Source organism: Camelus ferus, chromosome 16 (assembly GCF_009834535.1).
Source record: "Camelus ferus isolate YT-003-E chromosome 16, BCGSAC_Cfer_1.0, whole genome shotgun sequence".
In the NCBI taxonomy this organism is placed as follows: domain Eukaryota; kingdom Metazoa; phylum Chordata; class Mammalia; order Artiodactyla; family Camelidae; genus Camelus; species Camelus ferus.
The window spans coordinates 46,160,956-46,188,342 of record NC_045711.1 but is presented as its reverse complement, the minus strand read 5'-3'; the positions used below and the strand labels follow the sequence as shown (position 1 = coordinate 46,188,342).

General features: G+C 40.5%; 1 protein-coding gene and 2 long non-coding RNA genes across 8 annotated transcripts in view; 2 read left to right on the top strand and 1 right to left on the bottom strand.

Moving 5' to 3' along the window:
• ZNF652 (zinc finger protein 652) overlaps nt 1-20,991 on the bottom strand; it is a 57,010-nt gene extending 36,019 nt beyond the window's left edge. The window contains exons 1-2 of one of the 5 annotated variants that reach the window (XM_032457802.1): nt 20,666-20,991; nt 1,347-1,429 (exon numbers count right to left, since the gene is read on the bottom strand). The gene's annotated coding sequence lies outside the window, so the exon portion shown is untranslated. Of the gene's footprint in view, nt 1-1,346; nt 1,430-19,688; nt 19,797-20,665 lie in introns of those variants that run through there. The other 4 variants (XM_032457803.1, XM_032457801.1, XM_032457805.1 and 1 more) reach the window with 4 other exon arrangements.
• LOC116656838 lies at nt 491-16,060 on the top strand. The gene is made up of 4 exons (XR_004311830.1): nt 491-1,395; nt 4,489-4,497; nt 5,027-5,028; nt 15,701-16,060. It is a non-coding gene; the product is annotated as an uncharacterized LOC116656838 (long non-coding RNA).
• A 6,089-nt stretch (nt 20,992-27,080) lies between the features above and the next one.
• LOC116656837 overlaps nt 27,081-27,387 on the top strand; it is an 8,646-nt gene continuing 8,339 nt past the window's right edge. For both annotated transcript variants that reach the window (XR_004311829.1, XR_004311828.1), the window contains exon 1: nt 27,081-27,285. This is a non-coding gene — a long non-coding RNA (uncharacterized LOC116656837). The remainder of the gene's footprint in view (nt 27,286-27,387) is intronic.

The following is a 27,387-nucleotide window of genomic DNA, read 5'->3' as shown; positions in this document are numbered from 1 at the left end:
TTATGAAGGCGAAGCTCATAGATCAAAAAAGCTTACACACTAAGTGTTTTCTGTCCGATTCCTACACTCTACTCTTCATTAACAAGCTTTGACACTAACATAAGGAGAAGATATTTATTTATTTATTCCCTCAAATAATGATTGTATTGGCCCCAATCTTCACAAGCTTCAAATCTGTTTGGGGAGCAAGAATTATACACAAAAAATAAGCTACCATTTGCAAATGAAACAAATGTTATTTTTTAAAGGTGCCATGTAATTATTTAAAAGAGCAAGAAAGATGTAGAAGGGACAGGCTATGGAAGGCCCTGTGAAGAGCATGAGAGCTGAGCCAGGTCCTGAAGGATGGAGGGGTCTGAAAAAGCAGAGAGGAACTGAGGAGACAGGCTGAGGAGAGGGCTTTGTGAGTAGGGCTGTCATTGTGAATAAGCAGAGCATACTAAGAGGTAAAGACACGGGTGCAGCCAGAGGGATCTTCCCAGGGGGTTAGTCGGTGGTAAGGTTATAAATGGAGAGTAGGGACAGAAAATGGAGGGGTTTGATTGGAGAGCTGAGAGAGATGGGCATCACTAACAGTGGCAGACAGAGCCAAAAAGTGAAATCAACAGATTTTCCTCTTTACATGTGAAGGATAAAGAAAAAGAAAGTATCAAAGATGATTCAGACAATCTGAATTTCCATTCCTATATCTAACAGGAAAACACACGTGGAAAAGCACATATTTTTATTACTGTTAACACAATCAGATTCAGAGACCTTATCTAGTTCTATCTTTTGCACAGTGAATAGGTAAGGTTTTTTTTTTTTTTTGCTAAATATTCCTAAAATTCCTTTACAACGACAAGCACTGCCAAAAAATTAAGTCCAAACCTCCTTCAAGATTAGACCCCTCACTTTACCTTTCTAACCTCATTTTCCTCCACATCCTTCCACAAACCCTATTAGGGTCTGTCTACTCAGTGTCCCCTGAGCAAGCCATGTAACTCTCATGCCAGTCACTTGTGTATCCTGCCCCGTCAGCCAAGAATGCTTTCATCTCTCTCCCTATCAACTGAATCTCACGAATCTCTCAATATTCAGTTCAAACACCACTTACACTTCCTGAAATTCCCCAGCTCCATCACTTTTCCTGTGTGTATTTCCACTATACTTCTCCTGGTTTTATTATGTTTATTTCATCCTATACTGTATAAAAATTATTTATATGTCCACATATCCATTGCAAGTGATTGGTTTAGAGGTGGGCCCATGATTAAGTTTTGGACAGTTGAGACTTAAGTGGAAGTCAGCTGGAAGGCTTCTGGGAAGGATTCCAAAACTCTTAAAAAGCATAAGAAAGCACTAACCACCACCTTCTGCTGGATGTTGTCTTGTCTGGATATGATGCTTGGAACCGTGGTACCCATCTTGCATCCATGATGAGAGTTGGCTAAAGGACAAAAGCAGACACATCCAAGTGGCAGAGCAGAAAGGTGGAAAAAATGTGGGTATTTGATGATGTCACTAAACAACAGATTTAAACCAATCCTAGACTGAGACATCTTGTTACTTGTTATGATAAATTTTCCTTATTTTCAAATTATTTTGAATTGGATTTTCTATCATTTGAAGCCTAAGACATCCTAATTTCTACAGTCATGCTTGAGATACATATTAGACATCTAAGCAGAGATGTCAAGTAGTCAACTGGACAGAAGAGTGTGACGATCAGGGAGAAGTCAGGACTGGAGCTATATATTTGGGAGACAGCAGCACACGGAAAGAATTCAAATTTGAGGGCTAGGAAGACAGTACAGAGAAAAGAAAGCTTTAGGGCACCCTAAGGGCAGAAGAAAAAAGGCCAACAAAGAAGAGAGAAGAAATTAACACTGATATAAGACAAAAACACTCACCTGCAATGCACAGAAGCCAAGAGATTTAAAAAAATATTTTTTTCAAGAAAGAAGAACTGGTCAACTATATCAAATGCTACTATAACACTAAGTAAGACACAGAAGAGTGACTACTAAATTTAGTGGCCAAATAATTCCTTAACATGAAGGCCCTCTTGTCCTTCCACAGCCTCCTTCTCCCTGGAAAATCAGCCGTCCTGAGTTAATGAGTATAATGGTTAAGGGCTCAGACTTGGGCCGACTTCCAGAGCTACAACTCATTAGCTGTGGAGTCTACTCAACCCACTGGCCTCTCCTGTGAGAGGAAGCTGGGATGGGACTCCAAATGGAGAACAGGTCTGAGTTCAGTTTTTAAAGACGGGACAGACCTGAGTGTGCTTAAATGCTGGTGGGAAGGAACACCTTTTACCACACACACACACACACACACACACACACACACAACAAACTCCATTACAAGAAAACAGTTTCGAATTCATTATAGTAGAAGGTCAGTCCACTAAGCTTTAAAAAATTACATATAGAAGAAAAAGTATGATAAATACACAATCTTAAGCTCTACCTCATTGCAGAACATATCAACCAAAAGAAAAAAATATATATATTACAATAAGTAGTCATTGTAAAAAGCCAATGAAAAGTGCCTAATTTTCTCTTGGTTACACTATGAAGATGATTCCAATACTAAAACACAAAGTACTAAACCAAAAACTTTCAGTTTTTTTAAAAGCTAAGGAAATCTATAACATAGCTATCTAAAATCTTAAAACACTTTCAGTCTTTAATATAGTCTCAAGTGTTTAGTATATTCTGAAGTATTTTTCCCCTTTGGTTTTGCTGAACAAATATGCTATCTGGACATAAGCTTTCTATAGACTTGTGTACAACAACCACATAAGAACATACTAACACATTTTAATGTTCACTTCAGGAAATTCTAAAATTTAAAACCACTCCAAATTAAAATATGACCACTTCAAAGAAAAGGGGATAATTTCAAAGTTAAGACCAAAACAGCTTTTGATACAAACCACTGCATGTTGCAGAAACAGTAACCTAGTTTCATTTTGAGTATAGTGTTTGTTGCCCTCAAGGGATCTGCAACTTTCGAGCAAGATTTTTTCATTAAATGCCAGATAACAGGTAAAACAGAGGAGAAAAAAAAAAATCAATACATCTCAACTCTTCAGTTTAAGGGCGGAAAAGCATGGTCCTTAAGAACACATGCAAACACGTATCCATGTACGATATTGACAAGCTTCTGTTAGTTATTGGTGAGATAACACTACAATTTTAACTCAAGGCTCAACTGCAGTACCTGTGGCAATTTAACAATCTGCTTGTGAGGAGCAAAAATCCCTCAGCATCAAGCAAAATTATTCTTGGCTATCTGCTCTGTGGCCCAATAATTGGTCAGTAACAACCTGAGCAGAGAAAGCTGAATTCTTAATTACCAGTTCCCAAAATGTGGTTCTCTATATTGAACTGTGAATGACTGTGCATATTTCAAAGAGACAAAAATCCCAAACATCCACATTTCTGAGTGGACAACCTGTTTGTTCCAAGACACTCTCTCCCCATAAGCCCAAGAGAAGTTACTTTAAGGGTATAAAATAAATTAATTAGTAACAATACACACTTTAGACATTTATATTTTAACTGCCCTGGAATGTCTAAAAAAATGAGTCTATGAGCAGCAGAGGCACCGAGTCCAAGAGGAAGTGAACAGACTCCAGGCTTGCAGACAAATGAGTGAGTAGGTGGAGGAAACATTTATGTGGGGAGGATGATTTTTATACGATGCTTTCCTTAATCTAAAGAAAACCACAGCTCTTCACAATATATGCTATAAATAGATGTAATCGGTCAAAAACTTGAATAAATATTTGCCTGCCTGCTTGTTTTGTTTTTAAATAACTTTTGTCATAAACCAAATCCAGTGAGTGAGCAAGATAATCAAGACAACATGACCAAGCAGGTTGCCCAGTCAAAGGCCTGGGGCCTAATTCCCCTTCATCTGTTTATACTGAAGAAAAGATTTTAATTAGCAATGTGGGGTTTTACTATAATAGCTTTAAATATACTTCCCTTACCAAAATCACAGTTTTCACACTGGCTCACATAAATGCAAAATTTCTATCACCTACTTTTGGCAATATCCTTAAGAAATGTGACTAGAGCAACCAAAGATAGTTTTGATCACAGAAACATTGTTCAAGTAATTGCTCCCTCCTTCCCAGCTTCTCCCCACTAAAACCCCACATTTACCTAAGAGTTACAAAGTTCCTGTCAAATAAGTGTTAATCTCTTTTATAAGAAGAGGAAACTAAGGCCTGCTAGCTAAAAGGACAATGAGAGGGGATTCCGAGGGAGGAAGAACTAGTTGAGTATATAACTGCTATACTCTTTTAACCCTTCAAATAAAATCTAGCCAGAAGATAAAAGACTTCTCTTTGGGACTGAAGATGAGGATTGCTGGTAAAGAGGTAATTCTAGAGCTTCTAGTATTTTTACAACAAAAATGTACTATCTCTGTAATAAACAAAGAAACTAATCCTGAACTTAAAAACTAAATGAATTCATCAAATCTATTCAGATTCAATACGTAAGATCTTCTAGATGCAAGTGTTGCTGAAAGACAGTTGGAAAAAAGTGCAAACATAATTTAACCAAGCATAAAAAACACTTAAATCTACACCAAGCCTCAAAATATCAGCAGATTTTTAGTAACATTCAACAAATTGAGCACCTACCATGGGTGAGGTGCCACAGACATAACTATGAGCATGACAGATACGCTCCCTGGTCTCAGAAAACTCACAATATTGCCAAATAAATAGGGTGACTGTATATCCTACTTTGCTGGGCAAGGTCCTGGTTTATACCTATTTCTCCCAGAGTAATTATTAATAATGCCCCTCTCACATATCTCCCATCCTGGACAATAAATCATATGGTTACCCATTTATGCAAAACCAAACATACTACTGTACGTACATGCCAATAGGTTTGTAAACTATGTATCACTTCCAGGTTTTATCTTTTTTAAATTCATTTTATTCATTTTTATTATACATTATATTTTCTCAAATTATAAAAAGTAACTTATTTTGAGGGGGAGGCTATAGCTCAAGTGGTAGAGCGCATGCTTAGCATGCACGAGGCCCTGGATTCAATCCCCAGTACCTCCTCTAAAAATAAAGAAATAAATAAACCTAATTACCTCCCTCTCCCCCCAAGAAAAAAACTAAAAACAAACAAACAAAAACCTTATTTTAGAACTTCATCTCATTCTGATATATACCTGTCATACAATAAAACCAAAGATCTGCTTTAATCAAATAAGGGAAAATCAAAACCTGATTTTATCATATCAAAATGTATACAAAGTAAATAAATCAAATGAATAAAAAATAAAAACTTTAAAGACTATAAGCCCCCTGAGAACAGGTAGTTCTTTCTAAAATACTACTTCAACATTCCAGCCTGTGTCTAGCTCAGTACTGAGAACATATTATGGTCCAGATATTTCCCACTAAAAGGAAACAGGACAGGAAACACGTAAGTCTGGAACATTTTATCATAATGGAAAGCAAGAAAGCTCTCAAAGACCACCAAGGTTGTGTCAAAAAGACTCAGAAGCCAGGCTGATAAGCTCCTAACGGATAAAAACAGGACAACTGAGTATTAACAAGGATTAATAACAGTAGTGGGTTGAAACACACCAAATAAGCTTAAATACAATGGTCACCTTTAGAGGCTACTAAGAGGACCAACTCATTCTTTTAAAACTGCTAAGTGAAGGGCAAGAATCAAGCATTTAGTCTGCCATTCCTATCAGATATGTACCTTAAGGAAAATAAAACTGTTCTTTCCATCAGTGATCCATAACAGTACCAAAAAAGAAACAACCAGTGCTATATGTCTCCTGGTAGAATTATAGACCACCACCAATTAGTCTGGCCCCACATCTATGTATGAGAAAAACTGAATCTTAATCGGATCAAGCCTGCAAATCTAAAAGCCAATTTACAGGAAATAAAAGAGACTGAGGAACATGTTAAATGATACCACGTGCATACAATCAGCACAATCCTGACTACTGAAAACTATACAACCAATGATATGGGTTCTTCAACAAAAACCACAAGGAAAAAGAAAGACAGGAATCGGGCAGGGGCGGGGGGAGGAGAGAGAGAAAAAAAAAAAAGGAAGGAAGGAGGATCTATAGATTTAGAGACTTAACAGACATATTTACCAATCACGTTTCTTTGGACCTTAATTCAACATTCCAGCCTGTGTCTAAATGTTGGAAAAACAAACTGAAAAACAATTATGAGTCAACTGGGAAGTATAAACACTGACTGAATACTTAATGATGTTCAGAAGTTTTTTAGTGTAAAAATGGTATTTAGTTGTCATTTTTGAAAAAGAATTCCCATAAATAATATGATATGATGTCTAGCATTGCTTCAAAGTAACTGAAGGGAGAGGGGTATAGTGAGGGCAGATACAAGATTAGCCGTGTGTTAATAATTGTTAAAGCTGGGAGATGGGCATATTAGGTTCATTATACTATTTTTCTTTTTTATATTTGAGAATCCTATAATATCAAAGATTGTTTCCAAAAGCTGTATTACTTCCTTTGAAAGACTAAAAATAATAACATAATTTAGAAACATATAGGTCACTATAACTTGCCAACAATGAAGAAAAAAATATTTTCTATTAACTATAATTGATTCTACATTAACCTTTTGATATGACTAGGAATTACAAAAGAAGTAAAATACAGTTTGAAAATCCATCCATATGTATTATGACTACATTTAAAGCATGCGTTCTGGGCTTGTATTGTTCATTTTATGAGGGGGAGGTAATCAGGTTTCTTCATGGATTTCTGCTTGGAGGAGGTACTGGGGATCGAACCTCTGACCTGCTGGGTGCTGAGCGTGCGCTTACCACTTGAGACATACCCTTCCCCTATGACTACATTTAATTTTCTCTTTTCACAACTTAAATTTCATACCTCTAAAAACTATAATGTAAGCAATATGATATATTTCTGGTTTAATAAAACTTTAATCCCAAAATATGCCAACATACAATGATCAAAAGTATAAAAGAAAAGTTAAACTTGTTAGCAGTAAAACAACTTGCCTGGTGAGATCATCAGTCAAGATAAGAATCCAGCCTTCTAGATAGTATCCACTACTGTATCCCAGATACTCATTTAGCTTCTAATTTTTCAATGACAGGACAATAAAACTGAACCAAAAACTTTTGTCTTCATGTGGAACTTACCATGTAGATCGGGTAGGGTTTTAGATCTGATTGCTCTTAAGTACGCAGCCATTGTTTTAGTAAGAACTGGAATTAAGGCTGCTTTATATGTGTTCTCCAGCTGACTCACTACACAGTATTCTCTGCTACCTTCATATATACAGGTCCAACCAAGAAACCATTATCCAAACAAAGTACATGCATGTTTACAGGAGAGAGGCTTAAGGGTGAGCAGAAGACCATTTCAGATGGTTTTCTAAGCTGGCTGTACTATGAGGTAACCAGGATTCTCTTCTTACTCTGTCAGTGCTGTGGCGCTGTGTTACCTTAAGCACAATGGGCTGAAGCATTTCGTTGTATCAAAATCAGATGTAAGCACAGACCACGGCAATGGTTCTTACCATTAAAAGAAAAACTACCTTCTTCTTCCCTGGTTTGCTCCCTCCATCCTAAGTCAGCAAATATCATGTATTCTTAGTTCTAAACTGCACATTTCATTGTTTCTAAATCAAGAATGCTACATACTTTTCCTCAGTTCTAGGATGCTACTGATTTAAGTTCTTATTTTATGGTCAAGTTTATGGAAGATCCAAATGAAGCAGCTATAGTCTCTGACCTCACGTTTCCAACTACATGTTCATTTTTGGCTGTTCCCTCTGCCTTACCCCAATAGCTAATGAACCAACAAGTCCTATTTTTAAAAACTGTCCTTCCTGCTCTAACTGCTTACATAACCTCCCAGTTTAGGCCCTAATCACCTCATACACAGATTACAGCAGTCATTCTGCCTCCATCTTTCAAATCACTTTACACAGAGATCATCTAAAATACATTTTTTCTAAAGAATTTGGATCATGTAACTCCCTAGCTACAAAACCTTTATTGGTTTCTTGAGCCCTGGAATAAAGTTTAACTTCTTAGCAAAGTATTCAAAAACCTCCACCATCTGAACCCAACTGACTTTTTCAGTCTTGGCTCCCAAAGTCCTCCTCTCCCACCTAACATCCTCATGCTGTTTCTCAAATGCATCTTGATTTTTTCCACCTTTAAACATTTGATTATGTCATTCTTTCCTTTTACCTACTCACTGTCCCCTCTACCACCCACCCCAATATGACTATAAGATCCTAGCCATATTTCAAGACCTAGCTTAAGTACCTTCTTCATGAAGCTTTTCTTGACCACCATTTTTGTTTCCTAGAATGCTTAGGAGGATTTTTTTGTTCTTTTAAAAAAAAGTGTAAGCTAATGGGGGGAATACTCAGAAGTTCCATTTAAGCTGGGAGGAAAGTGATTTTAAAAGTCCGTATCCATATGATGTTGCAAATTTCTTCCTTCTCTTCCATAAACTAAACTATTTCAAGAAATGATTCAAATTAATATAGTGAGTTTGGATGCCATGGGTTGCCTCGGGAGGGATTCTTTGTATTAGTAAGTGCAGAGTGAAAGATATCCAAGTACTACCCTATATATAATAGAACTCTGCCTTAAGATCAGCAGCTTTGTCTCCTACAAGAACTGCCTAATACTAATATTCTCTCAGAACCAGACACTGTAGACAGTGAAACCACTTGGCAGAAGTTAATTTCCCAGTAAACAAAAGGCAGCTATTTCCCATGTGCTCCTGGAGATAGGGACTGGTAACTACTGAGAAGGGTACCACTGTGCAAGAGCTACACTCATGATGTTATAAATCATGTTTCTGCATGGACAAAAGGGGGTGGGGGAAAAGATCTTCAACCCTACCCTAAAAGGGACTTGGCTGAATGTCTGTGAACATCAAGAGATAACTTCTGAAGACAATAACGTCAAAGACAAATCTGTCTAAACAAATATAAAGATCCAGATACATTATATATAGTACATACATATGTACAATGTATGACTAAAATTAATCTATGAAAAGATATTCAAGCTTAAGAATAGAGTTTAAAAGCCTGAGTTAGGATATTTTCAAATAGTAAAAGAATGTCAGTTGAAAAACTAGTGAAATTTGAATTAAATCCGGTGTTAAGCTGACAGTAATGTACCAGTGCTGATTTCTCAGTTTCTGTAAGACTTTATTTAACAATAAGGGAACTGGATGAGGTGGTATATATGTAGGTACTCTCTCTGCAACTTTTCTGTAAATCTAAAATTATTCCAAAATTTTAAATGTCTTAATTTTAAAAAAGAGCACTTACAAGATAACATAAATTGAGCTGTAATCAACATTAATAGATTTCTTTGAATCAAAAATGTGAGTTGCTTCATTAGTTTTCCTCAAAAGTGAATTTTTTTTAATTGACTTTTTAAAACTTTGATGTTTTTAAACACTCTCAAGTTTACTTAGTAAAGACTATCAATTAGCAAATGGGCTGGGTCTTTTCAGCAGGACCCATGTACAAACATGTTTAGATATGTTTTATGGCTTCAATCTTAAGCTGGCAAATGCCAAGGTAACCTGACTGACTTCTGACATCAACTGGCATGGCTGACTACAGCTCAGAATGCTGTGTCAATATGGAGTAACCTTCCTTAGAGCCGTTCAGCGCTATTTTCCTAAGTGTGAAGTATGTGTATTTTGGGACCCAGCCTTCAGGAATTTCCCATTAGTTGTTAATGACACAGGCATAAAAAGATGTGTATACAAGGGCATTCATAACAGCACTGTTTAATATAGCAAAAACCTGAAACAAATAATGGTACACACAGACACCGGCATACCACATAGCCATCTGAATTATGACATAGATTTATATTAACTGACACAGAAGTATGTCCACATTAAAAAAAAAAAAGACTAAAGAACATTGTGGGAATGGAAGCATGCAATCTCATTATGTATAACTAGGTACATACAATTATGCATATATAAGCTCCTATTGAGAGATATCTCAGGAGAGGGTTAAGGGTTGGGGAGGAGATCTTTTATTTTTCCTTTATATTTTTCTGTAATCCTTAAATAATTTTGGATAAGCATGTATAATTTTTTAGAAAAATAATGAAGCTATTAAAATAATAATGTTATATAGAAGCAATTTATTTCACACTCAAGTCAGATATTAAGGACAAGCACCCAAATACGTAACCTTAAAAAGTGATCCCCAATCACGACTGAAAATGATGAAGTATCTGTTATTAAACTTACTGTAGACTATAACCCTAGAAAACTAAGAAACAGTTACAAAAATATCAGATATTATCCAAAAGACTCTAGGTTGTCAATGCTAACCGTAACATTAGGTGTATAATTTTAGCTTATAGATGGACACATGTTACAGTATTATTATGCTTAGCTAGAGCTAAACTATAGTTATAAATATCAAGTTATTTCATATGAATTCTATTTATAAATACATATATTGCTTATACTGTTTGTACTTTAGATGAGATCAGTCAATAGATTTTTGGGGGGCACAACCAAGACAAATCTGTCCTCTTGCCAAGGATTTCTCTCCATACCAACAAATTGAGGAGCTGCAAGAGAACTTACGACACATTCAATATTTTCTATTATATAAGAGATGAAGTAAGAAAGAAGCTCAAAAAAGTTACAAGGTTCCTGTAAAATCAACAGCTAGTTGATGGCAGAGCTGGGCCTACCACCTAGATTTTAGTCATAAGACTCAAAATGAATTAGTACTACATAGCTATTAGGATGGCCAAAATAAAAAATATTAACAATATCAAGTGTTAGCAAAAAAGCAGAACAAATGGGACTTGCAATGTTACTGGTGAGATGCAAAAGAGCACACAGAGCACAGTCTGGCAGGTTCCTTTAAAGTTAAACATACACACCATATGACCAAGCAATCCCATACCTAGGTGTTTACTCTGGAGAAGAGTAAACTTAGACTCACCTAAAACTGTAAACAATCCAAATGTCCTTCAGCTGGTGAATGAATAAGCAATCTGTGGTACATTCACAAAGTGGAACATTACTTGGCAATAAAAAGGAACAAACTGATACACACGAAAACTTGGCTGAATCTCAAAGGCATTATGTTGAGTGAAAGAAGCCAGTCTCAAAAGGTTACATACCGAATGATCCCATTTATATAGCATACACCAAAAGATAAAACTACAGAGACAACAGATCAACAGTCACCAGAGTGCAGGGTGGGGAACAGTGTGAATGCAAAGGGATTGCAGGAGGGAGTTTTTGGGTGATGAAATTATTCTGTATCCTGATTGTGGCAGTGGTTACATGAATCTATACAGGTACTGATACTCAAAGAGCTGTATACATGCCAAAATGTCCATTTTACTGTACATCAATTTAAAAATTAAAACAAATTACTTACTCAGTCTCTGGTTTCTAAAAGCCAGAAATACTTATGAATTTTTAAATTCAATTTTAAAATTAATTTTTCAATTAGCAAAATAGAATGATTTGATGGGTCTTTTCTTACAAAAATCTCAATGCCAAGAAAAGAATACATTCAACTTGGCAAGTTACATAACCTCACTTTGTCTTAATTTCCCTGTTGGTAAAATGGGGATAATACCTACTTCAAAGGATTCTATGAGGATTAAATGATAGACAAATAAAATATAGACATACACATAGTATACATAACTTTGGGTATAGAAATGGAAGACAACTCCAACCAGGGAACTTTTAAGTTTTGCCTTTTTGGAGAACTAGGTTCTGACAACTGCTTTTCTGAGAGCCATCTCTGAAATACAGTCCAAGCCCAGAGTCTGATTTTCACACAGAAGTAAAAAATTCACTACTGAGTCCTTGACGTATTTTTATTCTGTAGCACTCTACACAAGTACATTGTTGTTTAAACCAGGCTCTGTGTTAAAGGTTATGCTATAGAGTTTATTAAAAATCTCTTTGTATATATTCGTTAGTCCCCTCAATTCTATCTAACTTAATGAATAAACAGGTAGACAGTGCTTACGTGTGTGTGTGTGTGTGTGTGTGTGTGTGTGTGTGTGTGTGTGTGTGTGTATTTAGCAATAGTAAGTGTACAATTCCTTAGAAGAACATAGCTCAAATGCTAAGCAAAATGAGGATCCAAACTTAACCCTTCCGGAGTTTCAGGTCTTTAAGAATTACTGCTCTAAATGGAATAAGTAAGGTTATAAATATGATGATTTTCTTCATGCCACATTTCTTAGCTTTCTATTTTAAACTCATACCTCTAAGCACAGCATTTATCATTCCTCCTACCCCCATTTAATCCAGTAAACATTTGCTTAGCATCTACCTCAAGAAAATCAGTTTTGTTAAGCTCAACTTAGGGCAGTGATTTTCAAACTGCCTGGCCCAATTCAATTTTTTTTCCCAAATGAAATAGAATAAAATAACAGACTGTGTCACAGATAGTAAGGGTAAGTACTGTTTCATGACGCTCCTGTTTCAGTTATGGGTGCGGGTGTGTATGTGAGTGAACACATGTGGGCATGCACACACTGCTTCTTACTGTGGATCATGGTCCAAAAGTTTGAAAAATGGTGCTATAGGGAATTAAATAAACAACAGTTCTAGATTTAGAACAGTCCAACCCTGCAGCAGTTGGCTTCTGTGGACATGTCTTTTAGTACTCACTGTATCACCTGACCTTAGAGACATAAGTCAACTTTAAAGAAAAAAAATCTCACTTTCCATCTGAGGTGATGAAAAGGTTGAAGAGACTGAAAGGCAGAACAAACTATCTTTTGGGTATTGTCATAATTCCTGACAAGTTAAAATGGATGCAGAAGTGTATACCTTCTTTACTACAACCTGACAGGAGGAAACTAGCCATTTGAAAATAGATGATTTTTCTACCATACATGTATTTTCCATATTCAATTTAACCATTTTCTCACTTAGAAATATTAAGGTTTTTTTTAACTTACCATATTATACAAGATTTAAATATACCTTATGTCAAACAACCAAATGTCTTCTTTTATTAGAGCAGAGCAAGACACACATTAGTATCATAAAAGTAAAAATGTATCTGCTTTTGAAAAAATTATACTCCTAAAAGTTTTTCTTGTACTTTATATATATATGGGGGGGGGGGGAAGGAGGAGAGAGAGAGAGGGAGAGGGACTTTTACTCTTTGTGAATAACTTTTTTATATAAAAGCTGTATTCCAAAATAATCTGGCTTTACCCACTAGGAGACTATAAACAGCCAATTAAAAAACCTTATACTAAAACTAGTATTCATATTTAAAATCCTATTACTATTTAGAAAATTACCTAGCTCATTTCTTCTCTAGACTAGATAAACTACTGAGTTTCACATGCCAAATCTAACAAAGCCAATGCTAAAATTGCTACCTGTACTAGGTAGCATCAGTTTAGTGAAGCTGCTTTCCAAAAGGATTTCTCAGAATCAGCACAGCTGACATTTTTGACCCAATAATTCTTGGTTGTGGGGGGCTGTACCGTGCATTGCAGGATGTTTCGCGGCATCCTTGGCCTCTACCCACTAGGTGCCAGTAGCACACCCTGAGCACCACTGGTGACAAAGATGTCTCCAGACATTGCCAAATGACTTCTGAAGGCAAAAATCGCCCTTGGTTGAGAACCACTACTATACAGGTTTATATGTTAATCATTATTTCCATTTTTGGGCAAAAAGAGGGGGAAATGGCATTACTGTAATTAAAGCAAAAAATCTGATCAAATGCAGTTTTTAATAGAAACAATGATACCTCAGCAGTTACTACAGTGCATGGGTACACAGAATCACATTTCACCAGCCAACTGGTTGGCAGCTCTACCAAATTTCAAAATATTCAAGACAAAGTTAATTATATTTAAGTTTAAGTATAAGTAAGTTTTTCAAGTCGCTAACTTGTTTAAAAACTTGGGTTTCCAAAACATTCAAATATATGGCAGTTATAAAACCTGTATTAAGTAAAAAATTTTAATAACTAGCAAAATAAGAATTTCAATATTACGAAATGAGGCAGTAAAAAGAAATATTTAGCAGTTACAAAAACAAATATTTCAAGAGCTGCAATTATTTTAGCGACATTTTCCATCATATTTAACCCCCTTTCAAGGATAAAAGAATATGGGGTTTGCTCTTAGGTTGACTTGAGAACTCTCTAAATATCATGAAAATCCAAGCTAGATCTTTGAGAATGTACTAAAAAAAAAAAATGGTTTAAAATTGCTTTGCCATACTGAATATTTCAATATTTAATTTGAAATAGGTCATTATAATTCTCCTATGGATCAGCTGGGGGATACTTTTTAAATTAAAAAAAAAATCCTTAGTAGATATATGCTTGAAGGATCAAAAATTTTATGTACAGAAGAGAATATAGTGACTAGAGGAGCATTATTCTAATAGCTACACCAGAAACAATTCAAATGTCCATAAATGGTAGAATGGAGAAATAAACTACATATATGCATACAATGGAGTATTATATGAGATAAACTAATTCCTGTTATACACAATGATACGGATGAATCTTATAAGCCAAACACAAATGAGTACATACTGTATTACACTTAAATATAGCTTAGAGATTTTCCACAGCCGTATATAGTTGCTTCACTCTTTTTCGTAGCTATACAAAATACATTCTATTGCATGAATATATCCTAACTTATTTATTCAATTCTATACTGATAAACATTTAGGTTTTTCCCAAATTTTTGCTGAGTTAATTTAAATGGCTTTATATGCTTGGTGTGCTAGAAATAAGATTCCCTACAAGGAGGATCTTTCAGGCAAGGGAACTGCAAACCCTAGCTTCTAGGATATTAACACGGGAAAAGCCCCTGGGCATCTGGGTCACAGGAACTGGGATAAAACACAGGTTAATCCACAAAATTGAGAATATAAACACTCTCCTTGCCACCCTCTCAAAAAACAAAACAAAATAACACTTTGCCATGTATTTCAACATAGACAGGCTGCTGATACTGCTCTAGATATGTTAAGGCGATATATTCAAAAGGGTGAAAACAATTCATAAGGGCCTAGTTATGAATCTAATTTTATAGGTTACATAACGTAATTAAGAAGTCATTTTCCATTGAATTCCCCAAACTGAATCAAAATTCCAAAGCTGAAAAGTATAAATGTGTTAAAGACTATATTCTTCAGCAGCATTAAAGACTAAAGGAATCACCTGACACTATATACCTTTGTGAAATCCAGCTAGTTATAACCCTCTGCATAGTAAGACCAAGAAATCCGGCTAAGGAGCCATTCTTTGCATCATTTCCATTTCTGTTCTCTTCCAACAATCCCTTCTCACCACACATTGACTGGTCTACCAACAAACGAAAGAAGCAACTAGCTATCTGCTAAACCATTTGACTCTAGTAAACTGGAAAAAATAATTTTAAAAAACAGCACCCCCTCCCAAGAAAAAGTTTACTTACCAAAATGTATTACAGTTGAGGAAAAAAAATATGTAACTCAATCACCTAAATTGTGTTTGTTAGTCAGTCTGGGCACACACAGCATTAGTGCTGTTGCTATTATACATGCTGGCAAGGTTGTTTTTTCAAGTGTTCTGCAAAATCTAAGGCAAGTCTAAGACCATTATTTGCCAGTCCCTCTTTATCAGCAATCCAATACTGATTCCACTGACAGGAAGCCCTTAGGTGGCTCAATAATAAAAGAAAAGAAGGCTTAGCAGATTCCCTTGAGGTAAATGCTAATAATGCAATACTGATGTGTCTACCTTACCTGAAAAGTCTCTAGCTAACTATTGTGGGTTCATGGACTTATCACTGCAAAATGATATTTTGCAAAAATGACAAGAGTAATTTAATTCTATAGAGCCCAAGAAATCCTATTTTAAAAGCTCTATGTACTGAATAAACCTATATACATGTCCTTGAATCTACTTTTCAAAGTAACCACTCTATTGAAATATGTTTAAAAAGGGAAAAAAAATGTCATATTTCATCATAAAACTGCCTTTTTGAGTAAGAACAAGGCTAGGAACTATACACACAATCTAAAGGTATAGGCCCAAAGTGGAGAGCTGATAAAATCTGACAGGTAAAGGGAACTTGCTTTTCTTCCCTTCACCCACCAAAGCAAAAATGCCTAATGCACTCAAACTTATAGCCCTAATAACAGTTTATGATCAGAAGGGAAATGGGAATCCTTTAAGAAAACAATGTTCATAAGTGTTTTCAAAAATCAAAGATAACTGTTGTATAAACAAACAGATTAACTAGAAGAAGCATCTGATGTCTTCACTGATTCTACCAAGCACTTCATGGCTTGCATTAACCATGAAAATTTACACAAGGCTTTGCACGTGATTCAACCCTGGACACAGAACTCATTGAGCTACGTTAATGTCCTAAAATACCCCTTTCACCGCATAAGCTCTGAATAGGCTTAAAACAAGCACAGCCTGTGGGTAACACTGTAGAATTTGGAGCTAAGTTTTATTGTCTCCACCAAGTTCAGCCAGCCACAGAGCAACAAATCAAAGTTCCAATAAGCACACTGCACCTGCAAGACTTAGGTGTGCTCCAAGTCAAATATTTGCAATTTTTTCGTCCCAAATCTGCACAAATGAGAGTATGCAGCTCGCAGCACCAGACCTCTAAATCCTGTAAGCCAAAATGATCTGTAGTTTCACTCCCACGTCACTCACATGCTACCTTTTACTGAGTCCTTAACATGTATATGTGACAGGAATTGTTTCAGCAGTTTGCATATACTATCTTTAATCCTCAAAACAAATCCCACTCTGCTGATCAGGAAACTGAGGCTAGAGAGGTCAAGGTGACTTGTCCAATGCCAGAAAGCCAATGGAGCTTTAGTCAAACCTGGCTCTGCCTGGCTCCAGGGAGACGGGTTGTCTCCCAGATCCCCATTCAGCTACCATCACTAACTGCAACACCGGCTCACCTTCATCAAAGTAAATCCAAGTGCTAACAGTCTGAAATGATGACAGGAGATGAGAAAAAAATCATACCTTAAACCGTAGCACAAGACCCAGGAGTTCCTAGCAAGGAAATGCAGTCACCTTCTTTAGCATAACTAATTCCAAAGGCTATGGTTCAAAATAGAACAGAATCCACAGTTGGGTTTTTTTGTTGTTGGCTGTCTCTCAACTGACTTTTTAGAACAAGGGAAATGAAACTCAAAAGTATATTCACACTTCTGGCGAAATTTTCTAAAGCTCTTGAGAAAAGAGTGATTTTTAAAAACAGTTCACCTTTACAGTTTACTTCGATGGGCTCCAGACATTCAAAAACAAAATCACATCAGCAGCATTACTAATCAAGTTTCTTCTACGGACTTGAAAAGTATTTTCTTACCACACTACAAGATTACTTCCCATACTGAGAGCAGAAATGGAAACAGCTCTGGGTGTCACAAATCAGATCTTGAGGCCACAGTTGCAGAAAGTCAGTGCTGCTTCCCTTGAGTAGGAGCTGCTGATCTGAAACCTCCTAAGGGAAGGGTGTCTGAAGAAGAGCGCTGAAAAAAACTAAAAACTAAAGCAAGCTGTTTGTACTAATGAGAGCGAGCTGCTGGCACCACTACTCCTTAAGTGTTTCACTGCTATGCAATTGTTTTCCAGCTTCCAAGCTCTGAATCTGGCAGAGAGAATGCTGTTCTCACAGTCATAGGAGTTATATGATCAGCTGCTCTGTGGTGTGTGGGTGTTTAACTAGGTAAGTGACTGGTTACAGGAGGTTCTGCAATACTAAATCAAGGAAGTATGCTGTCCCCTGAGATTTTAACAATCTATCACTATACTATGCTGACAAAGAAAAGTAACATTTTTGCAACTTTGAAACAGTTTGGGTTTAGGATACGCAAATAATTTCTGACAGTAAAACCTGAGGCACTACACGAACAAAAAAAAATAACCTATAATATAAGCCACTTCAGTCATGTTTATTAGATAATAAAAAATGCAATATTTGCCATCTCAGCGTGCTTTCAAACTTCATAGGTACACTGCATAATTATTAGAATAAATGCTATTCTTCAGGTGTATAAAACACGTTCTATGCAAGATTCCAAAGCTCCCTTGCCTTTCAAAAAGCTGTTAATGCCGTAAATTCCTTGGTCTCTCAGAAGCCTCAAAATATGAAAAAAAAAATGAAGTCACCAAAGGATTCTTTAAGTGAAAAATATCATCAGAACTATAAGCTCCTGGAGAGCTGGGGCCTGTGCTTCTTTTATATCACTGTCCATCACAACACTATCACACACTGGAAGAAATGTCTCTTGATTTAAATACAATCAAAAGGCAAAGGCTGGATACAGAGGGATTTAACGAATAGCTGATATTTATCCCCTGCTTAATGATAGAATGGTGCAACATTCATGCCTACTTCTAGATTTCAAACATGGAGACTGAATTCCCTAATTATAATTAAAATTCTTCCATTAAAAGAAAAATTTTAAATGGATGATTCTGATGGTAATATCACCCTGAATAAAGACATGAAATCATATTTAATAAAGCTGAAAAATCTTCATGGAGCAGGTACTCTACTACAGGAATGATAAAGCCTTAAGAGATCAGATCAACCTCAAACAACACAGAACGATTCCAGATAGGCACCATAAACCAGACCATGGACACCCCTGCTGAAATCTGCTACATTTAGAATATAGTGCAAGGAACATACATTATCAATTGGTCAGACTTAGACAAGTTATTTTGACTCCAGTTTTAACTTTTTCTGAAACTTTCACATACATCTTTCTACTGGAAGATAGGAAAATGGTGCCTTACAAATATCTAACTGTAATCAAAGAACAAAACACAAGGATACACAGTTAATCTACTTTGCTGCTTACTGCTCAGGACCAAAGTTATGCCAATCCTTAACAGAAAAACAAAACAAAGCAAAACACAAAATTCAAAGTCCTTTCACTTTTGCATAATACAGATCTTAAGCTGAGGTCCCAGGACCAGGTTCAAGATGACTGTAATTGCACACAAAATTATGTGTGTCTGTTTTATTGAGAAGAGGGCCCTAAAGGTTTCCATGACCCCAAAGGAAGGTTAAGAACCACTGAACTAGATATTTCCAGGATCCCTAAAACTCAGCAGTGAACACTTTAAACAAAATTACACTAAAGGTAGTATCTACCCGAATACATGTGCACAGGTCCTGATACAAACAGCCAAGATACCTGCCAGCCCTATCACAGTACACCACTCTCAAATCAGCCCCATATGGGAATGTCACCTGCATTCAGGGCATACACTCACACATGCCAGCCACAGCAGCTCTTCATTCCCTAAGCGTACACATGTTGTCAAGAAAGCATGTGCTAGTTGCCATTCCCAGAACAATACGGACCTAGCCATTGCTGGAAAAAAATATACAGACATTCTTCCCAAAATACTACCCTATGTATTTACTATGGCTTGACCATAGATGTTAAACATTACAACAAAATAAGTGAAATTCCCACACAGCATATGTATGTAATTAACTGGGAAAAAAGCATCACTCAGGTATTACTGAGGGTCCACAAGAGATGCATATAAGGGAAACAACTGTAATAATGATGCTTGAACACGGGGACAATCTGCGGACAATCAAAGACAGACTCACACAGCAACGTCCTGATAACATGGTTGTGGAAAGCACCCTTCTCCAAAGGCAAAAACACATTCCTTTGACTGGCACAGGCCATTCCTGACAATGGATCCGCGATGACAGAGACTGTTCGGCAATCAGGAAGGGGGGGGGGGGGGGGGAGAGAGAGAGAGAGAGAGTGCGTGTGTGTGTGTGTGTGTGTGTGTGTGTGTGTGTGTGTGTGTGTGTTGGGGGAGAGACTGCTAGATGTGATCAAAGACTGGCCCTCTTCAAGAAGAGCATATGGGATCTTAAATCGTGAAGACGGTCTTCGAGGGTGAGGTAGGAGCATTTATCATTTCTACAGGAGACATCCCTCGACAACGGACATGTTCTGTATAGATGTAACTGGGGTGTCACTACCTTTAGTGGCTCCCATCTAAGAATCTTAAGTAGAGCCTGATTGGAGGGGAAGAGCAGGCGGGGGTGGAGAAAGGTCTGCATTACCCTCTGGGTGAGTGTTGGGCGGGTGTACACTAGATGCATTTTATCTCGGGCGGCACAATACTCCCAGGGGTTGGAGGTTTGGGCGCAACCGCAGGGCAGGGGAGGCAGTGGGTGCAAGCCACTAGCTGCAGGGCAGGAGAATGCTCGCAGGACAACCGGTGCAAACCTCCCCTGGGCCCGCTAACCCGTGCAACCCCGGCCTCCCCCTGGGCCTCGGGGCGAGCGGACTCTGCAAAACTGGAGCCTAGCTCGAGTCCGGGAAGGAGGGGACGAAGGGGCAGAAGCGGGCGCCCCCGGCCCAGGCTCGGGACCAGAAGAGCGCAGCGCCCGGGGCCTCCCCGCCGAATGGGGGCTGCTTCGGCCTAGCGCACGCAGCTGCCTCGGCGAAGGGTTAACCCGGCTCCCAGAGCCCCGGTCGGCTCGGCGGGTGGCGGAGAGGAAGGGCTGCTGCCAGGGGCGCAGCAGCGACTGTGGCGTGTGCGTGGGGGGCAGGGGCCCCTACTCACCCGGGCCGGCCGCCTCCGCCTCCGCCGCCCCGACCGCCGCCTCGGCGGTCCATCCCTGCGGCGGGGGGCCTGTAGCCGCGGCGCTCGAGTAACAACCGCCGGCCGGGCCGGCCCCTCCCCCCCGCCCAACGTCTGTCCCGAGGGCCGCTCCGCAGACCCGGCCTCGGCCGCCGCCGCCGCCGCCGCCGCCGCAGCGCTACGTGGCCGCCGCTCCGACGTCTCGCGACTGCCTTCCGAGCGCGCGAGGGCGAGCGGGGCCGGCGGGGCGGGCGGCGCGCGGGGAGGGAGGCAGGGGAGGGGGTGTGCGTGTGTGGTTCTGTGTGCGGAGAGGGGGGCAGGGAGGGAGGACGAGAGGCGGCGAGAGCGCGCGCGCGCCCGCGGCCCCTTCCCTCGCCGGCCCCCCCGCCCAACAGGGAGCCCGACACCTCCCTCCGCCCGCCCCCCTGGCATCTCGGCCGCTGGGCGCGGCGGCGCGCATGCGCAGCTCTCGGGGCTGGCCCCGGCGCACCTTTTCTCCCTCCTGCCACTTCGTGAGAGCTCCGCCGCCCTTGTAACCGCTGACTCCCGCTCCACCCACGCCGCCCCTACTCCGCCCACTCCCGAGCGCCCAGGTAAAGGCATGGAGTGCGCGTGCGCACCGCTCTCCTGGGGTCTGGGGGCGTGGTTGCTGAAAGGAAGCCAAACCATAGAGTGGGAGGGAGCTTTGGGCTGGCTGAGGGGTGGGATTCCACAAAGTAGGGGGCAGTTTAGGATTCGGGAAAGGTGAGGTGAGGAAGGGGGGCCAAAGTAGAAAAGTAGGCCCAAGTGAGATTTAGAAAGTAAAAGAGACTTTGGTTTATGAAATACGTTAAAAAAAAAATCTTGACTCTGCTCTCGTTACTGGAAGGCAGTGTGAGTGACAGGACAGAAATAAAAGGCAAAATATAAGCAGTGTGGTCATTCGCCAGATGAATGGGACAGCTAATAAAAACTGGAGAAATTTAGAGATTGCTGAAGTGGTCAGAAAAATAAATTTAGAGCCGCACTTGTTCTGTGTCCAAGAATAGGGAAGGGGGGGTGGTGCTTGCGCGTGCGCTTGAGACAGAGCTGCTGAAAGAAAGGAAGCCTCCATTGAAGTATTACAGCATTATGACTAATTAGCTATTAATCATTAATATAATTAATGGTATTATTAGCTAACAAGGTAGCATTTATCCAAGTTCAGAGCCAAGAGAGGGTGTCCATAATTGAAAGGGCTTGGAGTACCGAGAGGGGAAATGAACAAGGCAAGGTGAAGGCCTAGGGTGGAGTAGAACCAACGCACGACCTTTCCCATCATAAACCAAATTTCCCTGATGTTTTCCAAATCTTACCGTAATTGGAACTCCTTATTCTCCCTCCGTTATTTAAAGCACACTTAGCAAGTGTTCCTGCACTGAGGCTGACCTCTCTAAACATTTTCTATTCAGATGCAGCTACTTCTCCCCAAAATAGCACCCCCCAAAAGAAATTCCTGTGGGAAGTAAAATAACCTGAGTCTGGGAAAAGGTTAGGGAGGAGACTGAAACTTTATAAAGGGATTCAAGGACTGACTCTATCCTTGGCTCCTTCCAAAAACTGTTGCTTGGATTTAATTACACTTGGACTCCAGAACCCAGGAATTGCAATTTAGCAACTGTGGGTCATGTTCTTCAATAGTGAGTGTCTTCCATGGATAAACACTAAAAATGATACCATATTTCAGCAGGTAGAGAGAAAATCTTCAGGCAGAAGAGGAGGAAATAAGCATAAAGTAGTACAAGGAAAAATTTAGATTCAATGTGAAAAAGAACTTGGCATCTATGGGGGCCAGTGAGCCCAGAACATCTGAGATGTCTAGCTTTGCCTTCTCGGACATTTGATCCATTCCCCACCCTCTGATTGTGAGGGCCATCCTGCTTGGAAGGAAGGTATGCAGAGTGATGACTAAGGAAACAAGGTGATCTTCCAAATCTCTGGGACTCTTCACCCACAGGCCAACCCTCTGAAGGGCTCCTAGTAATTAGAATAGTAGTATGGTTACCTGCCCTTTGAGGAGTGCTTTATGGCTTTTGCAGAGAGGTTCTGTCCATTATCTCATCAGATCATCCAACACCCCCACAAAGCAGGCAGGACAGGTGGTATTCCCAATGAAGGAAGTTCAGGCCAAGGTAGGTGTATGGGCTCAGCCCAAGTCCCCCAGTCCAGTCAACTGTGGAGGCAGAACAGAACCCGGTCTTCCAACTCCCAGGGTGCTGTCCTCTTGGAGGGTTTGAAAGGCTCTGGAAAATGACTGCATATTCCTGTGGAGTGAAAACAAGTGGTCTTGGCATGTGAGGGAGAATAATTCGAATATTCAGTTCTAAGACTGCATCTCCTTTATTTCATATTTTTCCCCCCTCCTTTCTCTCCAGGACCCTGGGACTTGCCCGATGTATCTGAAGCCTTGGTGACTGGTTCTCTGGAAGGCCTTGGGCCTGGCAAGGCAATCCCAGTTCCTCTGCTCCCCCTTAACTCTTACCCTTCAGGAACCTACCAAGAGAAGGGCGTCATCCCTTGACATGTCACAAGAAGAGGGCGTTGGCTCTCAGTCAGCCTGCCTTCTTCAGCTGCGGGCACTACAGCTTAGCAGTCATGGCAGGCAGGGCTTAGCACCCACACTGGCCTTGTTGAAAGACAAGGCTTCTGTCATCCTGGTTTCCCGGCCCCGGATAGTTCCTCACTAACTTTTTCAATACGTGTGGGCAGAAATCAACAGGACCCATTTTTTTTTAATTTAAAAGCTTTAGTAAAAAGTTCTGTATACTTTGACAGTTCTGAAAACTTCACAGATTTAACTGAAACAGCAGCAGAGCTATCTGGTTTCTATAAGGTGAGCTTGATGGCCTGGTACAAGCTCCCTATTCACTGCATTTCTTTGCCTCCCAAGTTTCCAGGGGTGTACCCCTAGTCAATAATAGTTCTTAACACACGTACTTATGGAGGGGCAGTGGCCGTGGCTCCCTTCCAACTCATTAACTAATATAACCCCGTCCTGCTGCACCAGACTTGGGGCCAGAGCTTGGTCATGACCTTCTGGGTCCTCATTCTTGTAGTGTTGTGACCTTTGTTCAATCACTTCATCTTTGAGGCTTTGTGCAAAGAGGGGATTATATGACTCTTATAACCTTCCAGATCTGATACCTAGGATTCTACTCTAGAAAGCTGACTGTGTTTGTTAATACCTTGTAATTTCATTCTTTTCCTAAGAGTTACTATCCAATTTTCATCTCTAAGCCCTTCCTATAGGAAACTGCCCCTTCTACAGAGTGGATAAAGCTGTCCTGGTCTCTCCTTTTGTATTCACTTTTCCCCCCTCATATCTCTAAGTAATAGTGTTTAGAGACAGCCCAGAGAGCTGGACTCTTGGCTTGTCTGCCACAGGGCTTGTCTGTAGACGCACACATGCGCTCATGTGTATATGTGTATTTCCAGTCTTAAAGGAATGTGGTCCTTGGGCACTTTCATTCTGTGCCCCCTCAGCTCCCACCACCCCCACTTAAATTCCAGTGAAAAGTTAAAATGAATGCCAAGGTGCTCTAGAAGAAAAAAAGAGGATTCACTAAAAGACCAGATCTGTGAGTAGAGCTGTTTTGCTTTGGGGATAGAGATGAGGGAGGCTACTGAGACAGCCAGTGTCACTTCCGTCTCAAGCTTGGTTTTGGCTGTAACCTGGACCCAACACTTGGTTCACAGCTCCCTACAGCTGTGGTCTCTGTACATCACCTCTTCTATTTGAAACATCTCAGAGTTTGGAGTATGATCACTCTGGTGTCCTTGTCATCAAAATGCATTTTATAATTTTTTCAAAACAACAGGTCTGTGACCATTTGTACGAGTCTTTCTTCTCCAGTAGTTCATTTACTCCTTCCCTCAACCCTGGGAGGTAGGAAGGGCAGGAAATGTTCTTCCCGCTATTTTTAAACAGCGAATTAAAACCAAGGTCCAGATTTTAAGGGTAACATGGCCAGAAGTAAAATCTGGGTCCCCAGGGTCCAAGTCCAGCACTTCTCTGTGACACGATACTGCAGCCCTTTGCTGGACACCATACAAAGCAAATTGAACAGATGTGGTCTCTGCTCTCTGGAAGTTTGGACTCAAATGGACAGCCATGATTCTGGCAAACATAAAGGGACAAAAGTGATTCAATCAACTCACCTATGCCAATAAATAAATGGGTTAAATAGATAAGGAAAGTCATGTTTACCTGGCCTACTAATTTTTTTTAATTCCAATTGAGTAGAAAGGACAGTGTTAGTGAGGCTAAGGTTTTAGTCCAGTCCCATCTGCCTACTTGCTTTGCAAATGGAAAACTATTTGTAGCTGCGCTGCATGCCTCTTCCCCTCCTTGTCTTCAATGTTCTATCAACCTTCCTGAAGCTTCTACCAAGTGTCTGTCGAGCAAGGTGGGAATCAAAGACCATTAAGAAATCCTTTCTGGAGGGCGGGGTGGGTCCTGGGGGCAAGTTGGTGGCCTCAAGACGAGGGAGAGCTTCCTCCATGCTGCATCCCTGGGTTCCTCGGTCTGCCAAAGATGCAGGCCTCCGAAGGATGGGTTTTGCTCCTTTAAACCCCCTCCCACTACCCCCACCTTTTCCAAGAGTCCTGAGTGGTAATTCCACTTCTAAGTGGGACGAGTGTCCATTAGCAGATGTAAGGAATTGATAAAACTTCCTCCAATAGAGCATGCTGGCTCCCTCACGCCCTCCTGCTCAGCCGCGAGCCTTGAGGGGGTGGCTGCCTGTCTTCCACCCACCCAGGGTGGGCAGGAAAATGCAACCCCCTCACCGTAAGCTCATAGACTCATTTTAGCATAAGCAAATATGAAGTGTTCAGAGATCAGGAAGGTTGCTAGTGGTTGTTTAACTACCCCCTCAAAAGAAAAACATTTTCTTTGAAAAAAATACAAAAAGAAATCATCTCTGCCCTCAAGCAACATCTTTAACCATTTTCCCAATTCAAACCACTGTGAAAGCTTTCGCTAACCCTACGTCAACCATCTCTATGGATGGAAGGACAGATCAACTCAGTCCCTGTCCTGTTGTTAGAGGTCCTGCAATTCATCTTTATCGATGCAAGATGGTCAGTTAGGACAGTGGAGAGGTGGGCTTTGGAATTTGAGGGATGTCCGGTCCTACCCCAGAGAAACCAGGGCACCACACCACCTGCAATAGCTTAGCTTCCTGAATATCTAAGCAAAGGCCAAGAGGAACCCTGGGGTTAGGGAGCGTGGGCGCTGAGGGAGGCACCCACAACAGGAGAGCATCTCCCATCTCTTAAGTGGACTGTTGCCACCCAGTTCCTACCCTGGGGGTGCTGCCTCAGGGTCTGTCTACAGCAGAGTGATCTAAGGCAGTTAGGCCCGAATTGTGTTTGAGTCTTTAAAGGGGCTCAGAGATTCTTTTAGGCAGCACGATAGTTGTTGTCTTTAATTGATGTGACATATGCCCCAGAGGCATGCACCTGAGGTCCAATTGAAGAGATGGTTTTTTAAAAATTGGAATTAATTAATTAAAGAAGGCAGCTGCACGGGACTGTGAGCTAGTGCCAAACTCCGTAACCCTAAACCAGCCAACCCACCCAACCGGCCTCGCCACCTGAAGAACAGGCCCAAAGTTCTCACGGAGGTGGGATCGGAGACCTGGGGTGCAGTGCAAGACATGGGGGCTGCAAGGGGAAAGGACGAGGCTCAGGGGAACCCTCTTTAGCTTTCATGACCCCGCAGAAGGCTCGGCCGTGGAGAACTATTTGGGCCAAAAAATGTGTTGGGGGGCTGGGAAATGGCAGAAAAGGGAAGGTACGGGGAGGGGCGGCAAGGGGGAGGGGGAAGATATCTGGAGCAAGGGGCTGGAATGGGAGCTGGCGTTGCTAGCAGGATTGAAGAATGATGGAGCCACTCCAGGGAGGGAGAGTGGGAAGATCTGGTGGTGGAGAAGACCCTGTGAGCGGAGCTCAGAGGAGGTGGAGCCTGCACGTGGGGGCATGAATGTGGTGCCTGGGGCCTCTGGCATTCAGAAGAGGTATTAATTAAACCCCTGACCTGAGGTCAACAAAGCTGTGGCAGCTTTTCACAGGAGCTGGGCTAAGAACAACAATAACAATAATAATAACAACAATTAACCATAATGAGACCTTATCTGCAGCAGGTTGTTCCTGGAGATTTGTTAGGCATTAAGTCATTAATTCTCCTGGCCCCTCAGGGCCACATTTTTCTAGAAGTAACAGAGGTGAAAGAGGACACAGTTCATCCTTGTGCAGTTCAGACTCTTGCCCTTGGCTGGCAGGTTAGTTCACACAAAGAGGGGTAAAATCCAGGGCTCCTTTACATTTTCATAAACGGCATCATCTTTTGCCTTTATTTAGAGTCTCTGAAAATGCTTCAAAGGGGCGCATACAGAAATGTAGGAGTCCACCAGATGGCTAACTAGATGGCTAAACCACTTCGATGGGAGATCTCAAGTCCCGCCTGACAGCACCAGACTGCACAGTATGCTGCATGGAGAGTGGCCTGGAGATGACCAGGAAGTGACCATCTGCTGGAAGCCCTAACTGGTGGCAGGGCTGAGCCTCAACCAGCAGACAAGGTAAGTTGGAGGACTTCAGGTGTTTACCCCCCACAGAACAAGGAGGGAAGTTTGGAGTGAGGGCTGGAGGTGAGTAAGAAGGAGGGTCATTCTAGATTGGAG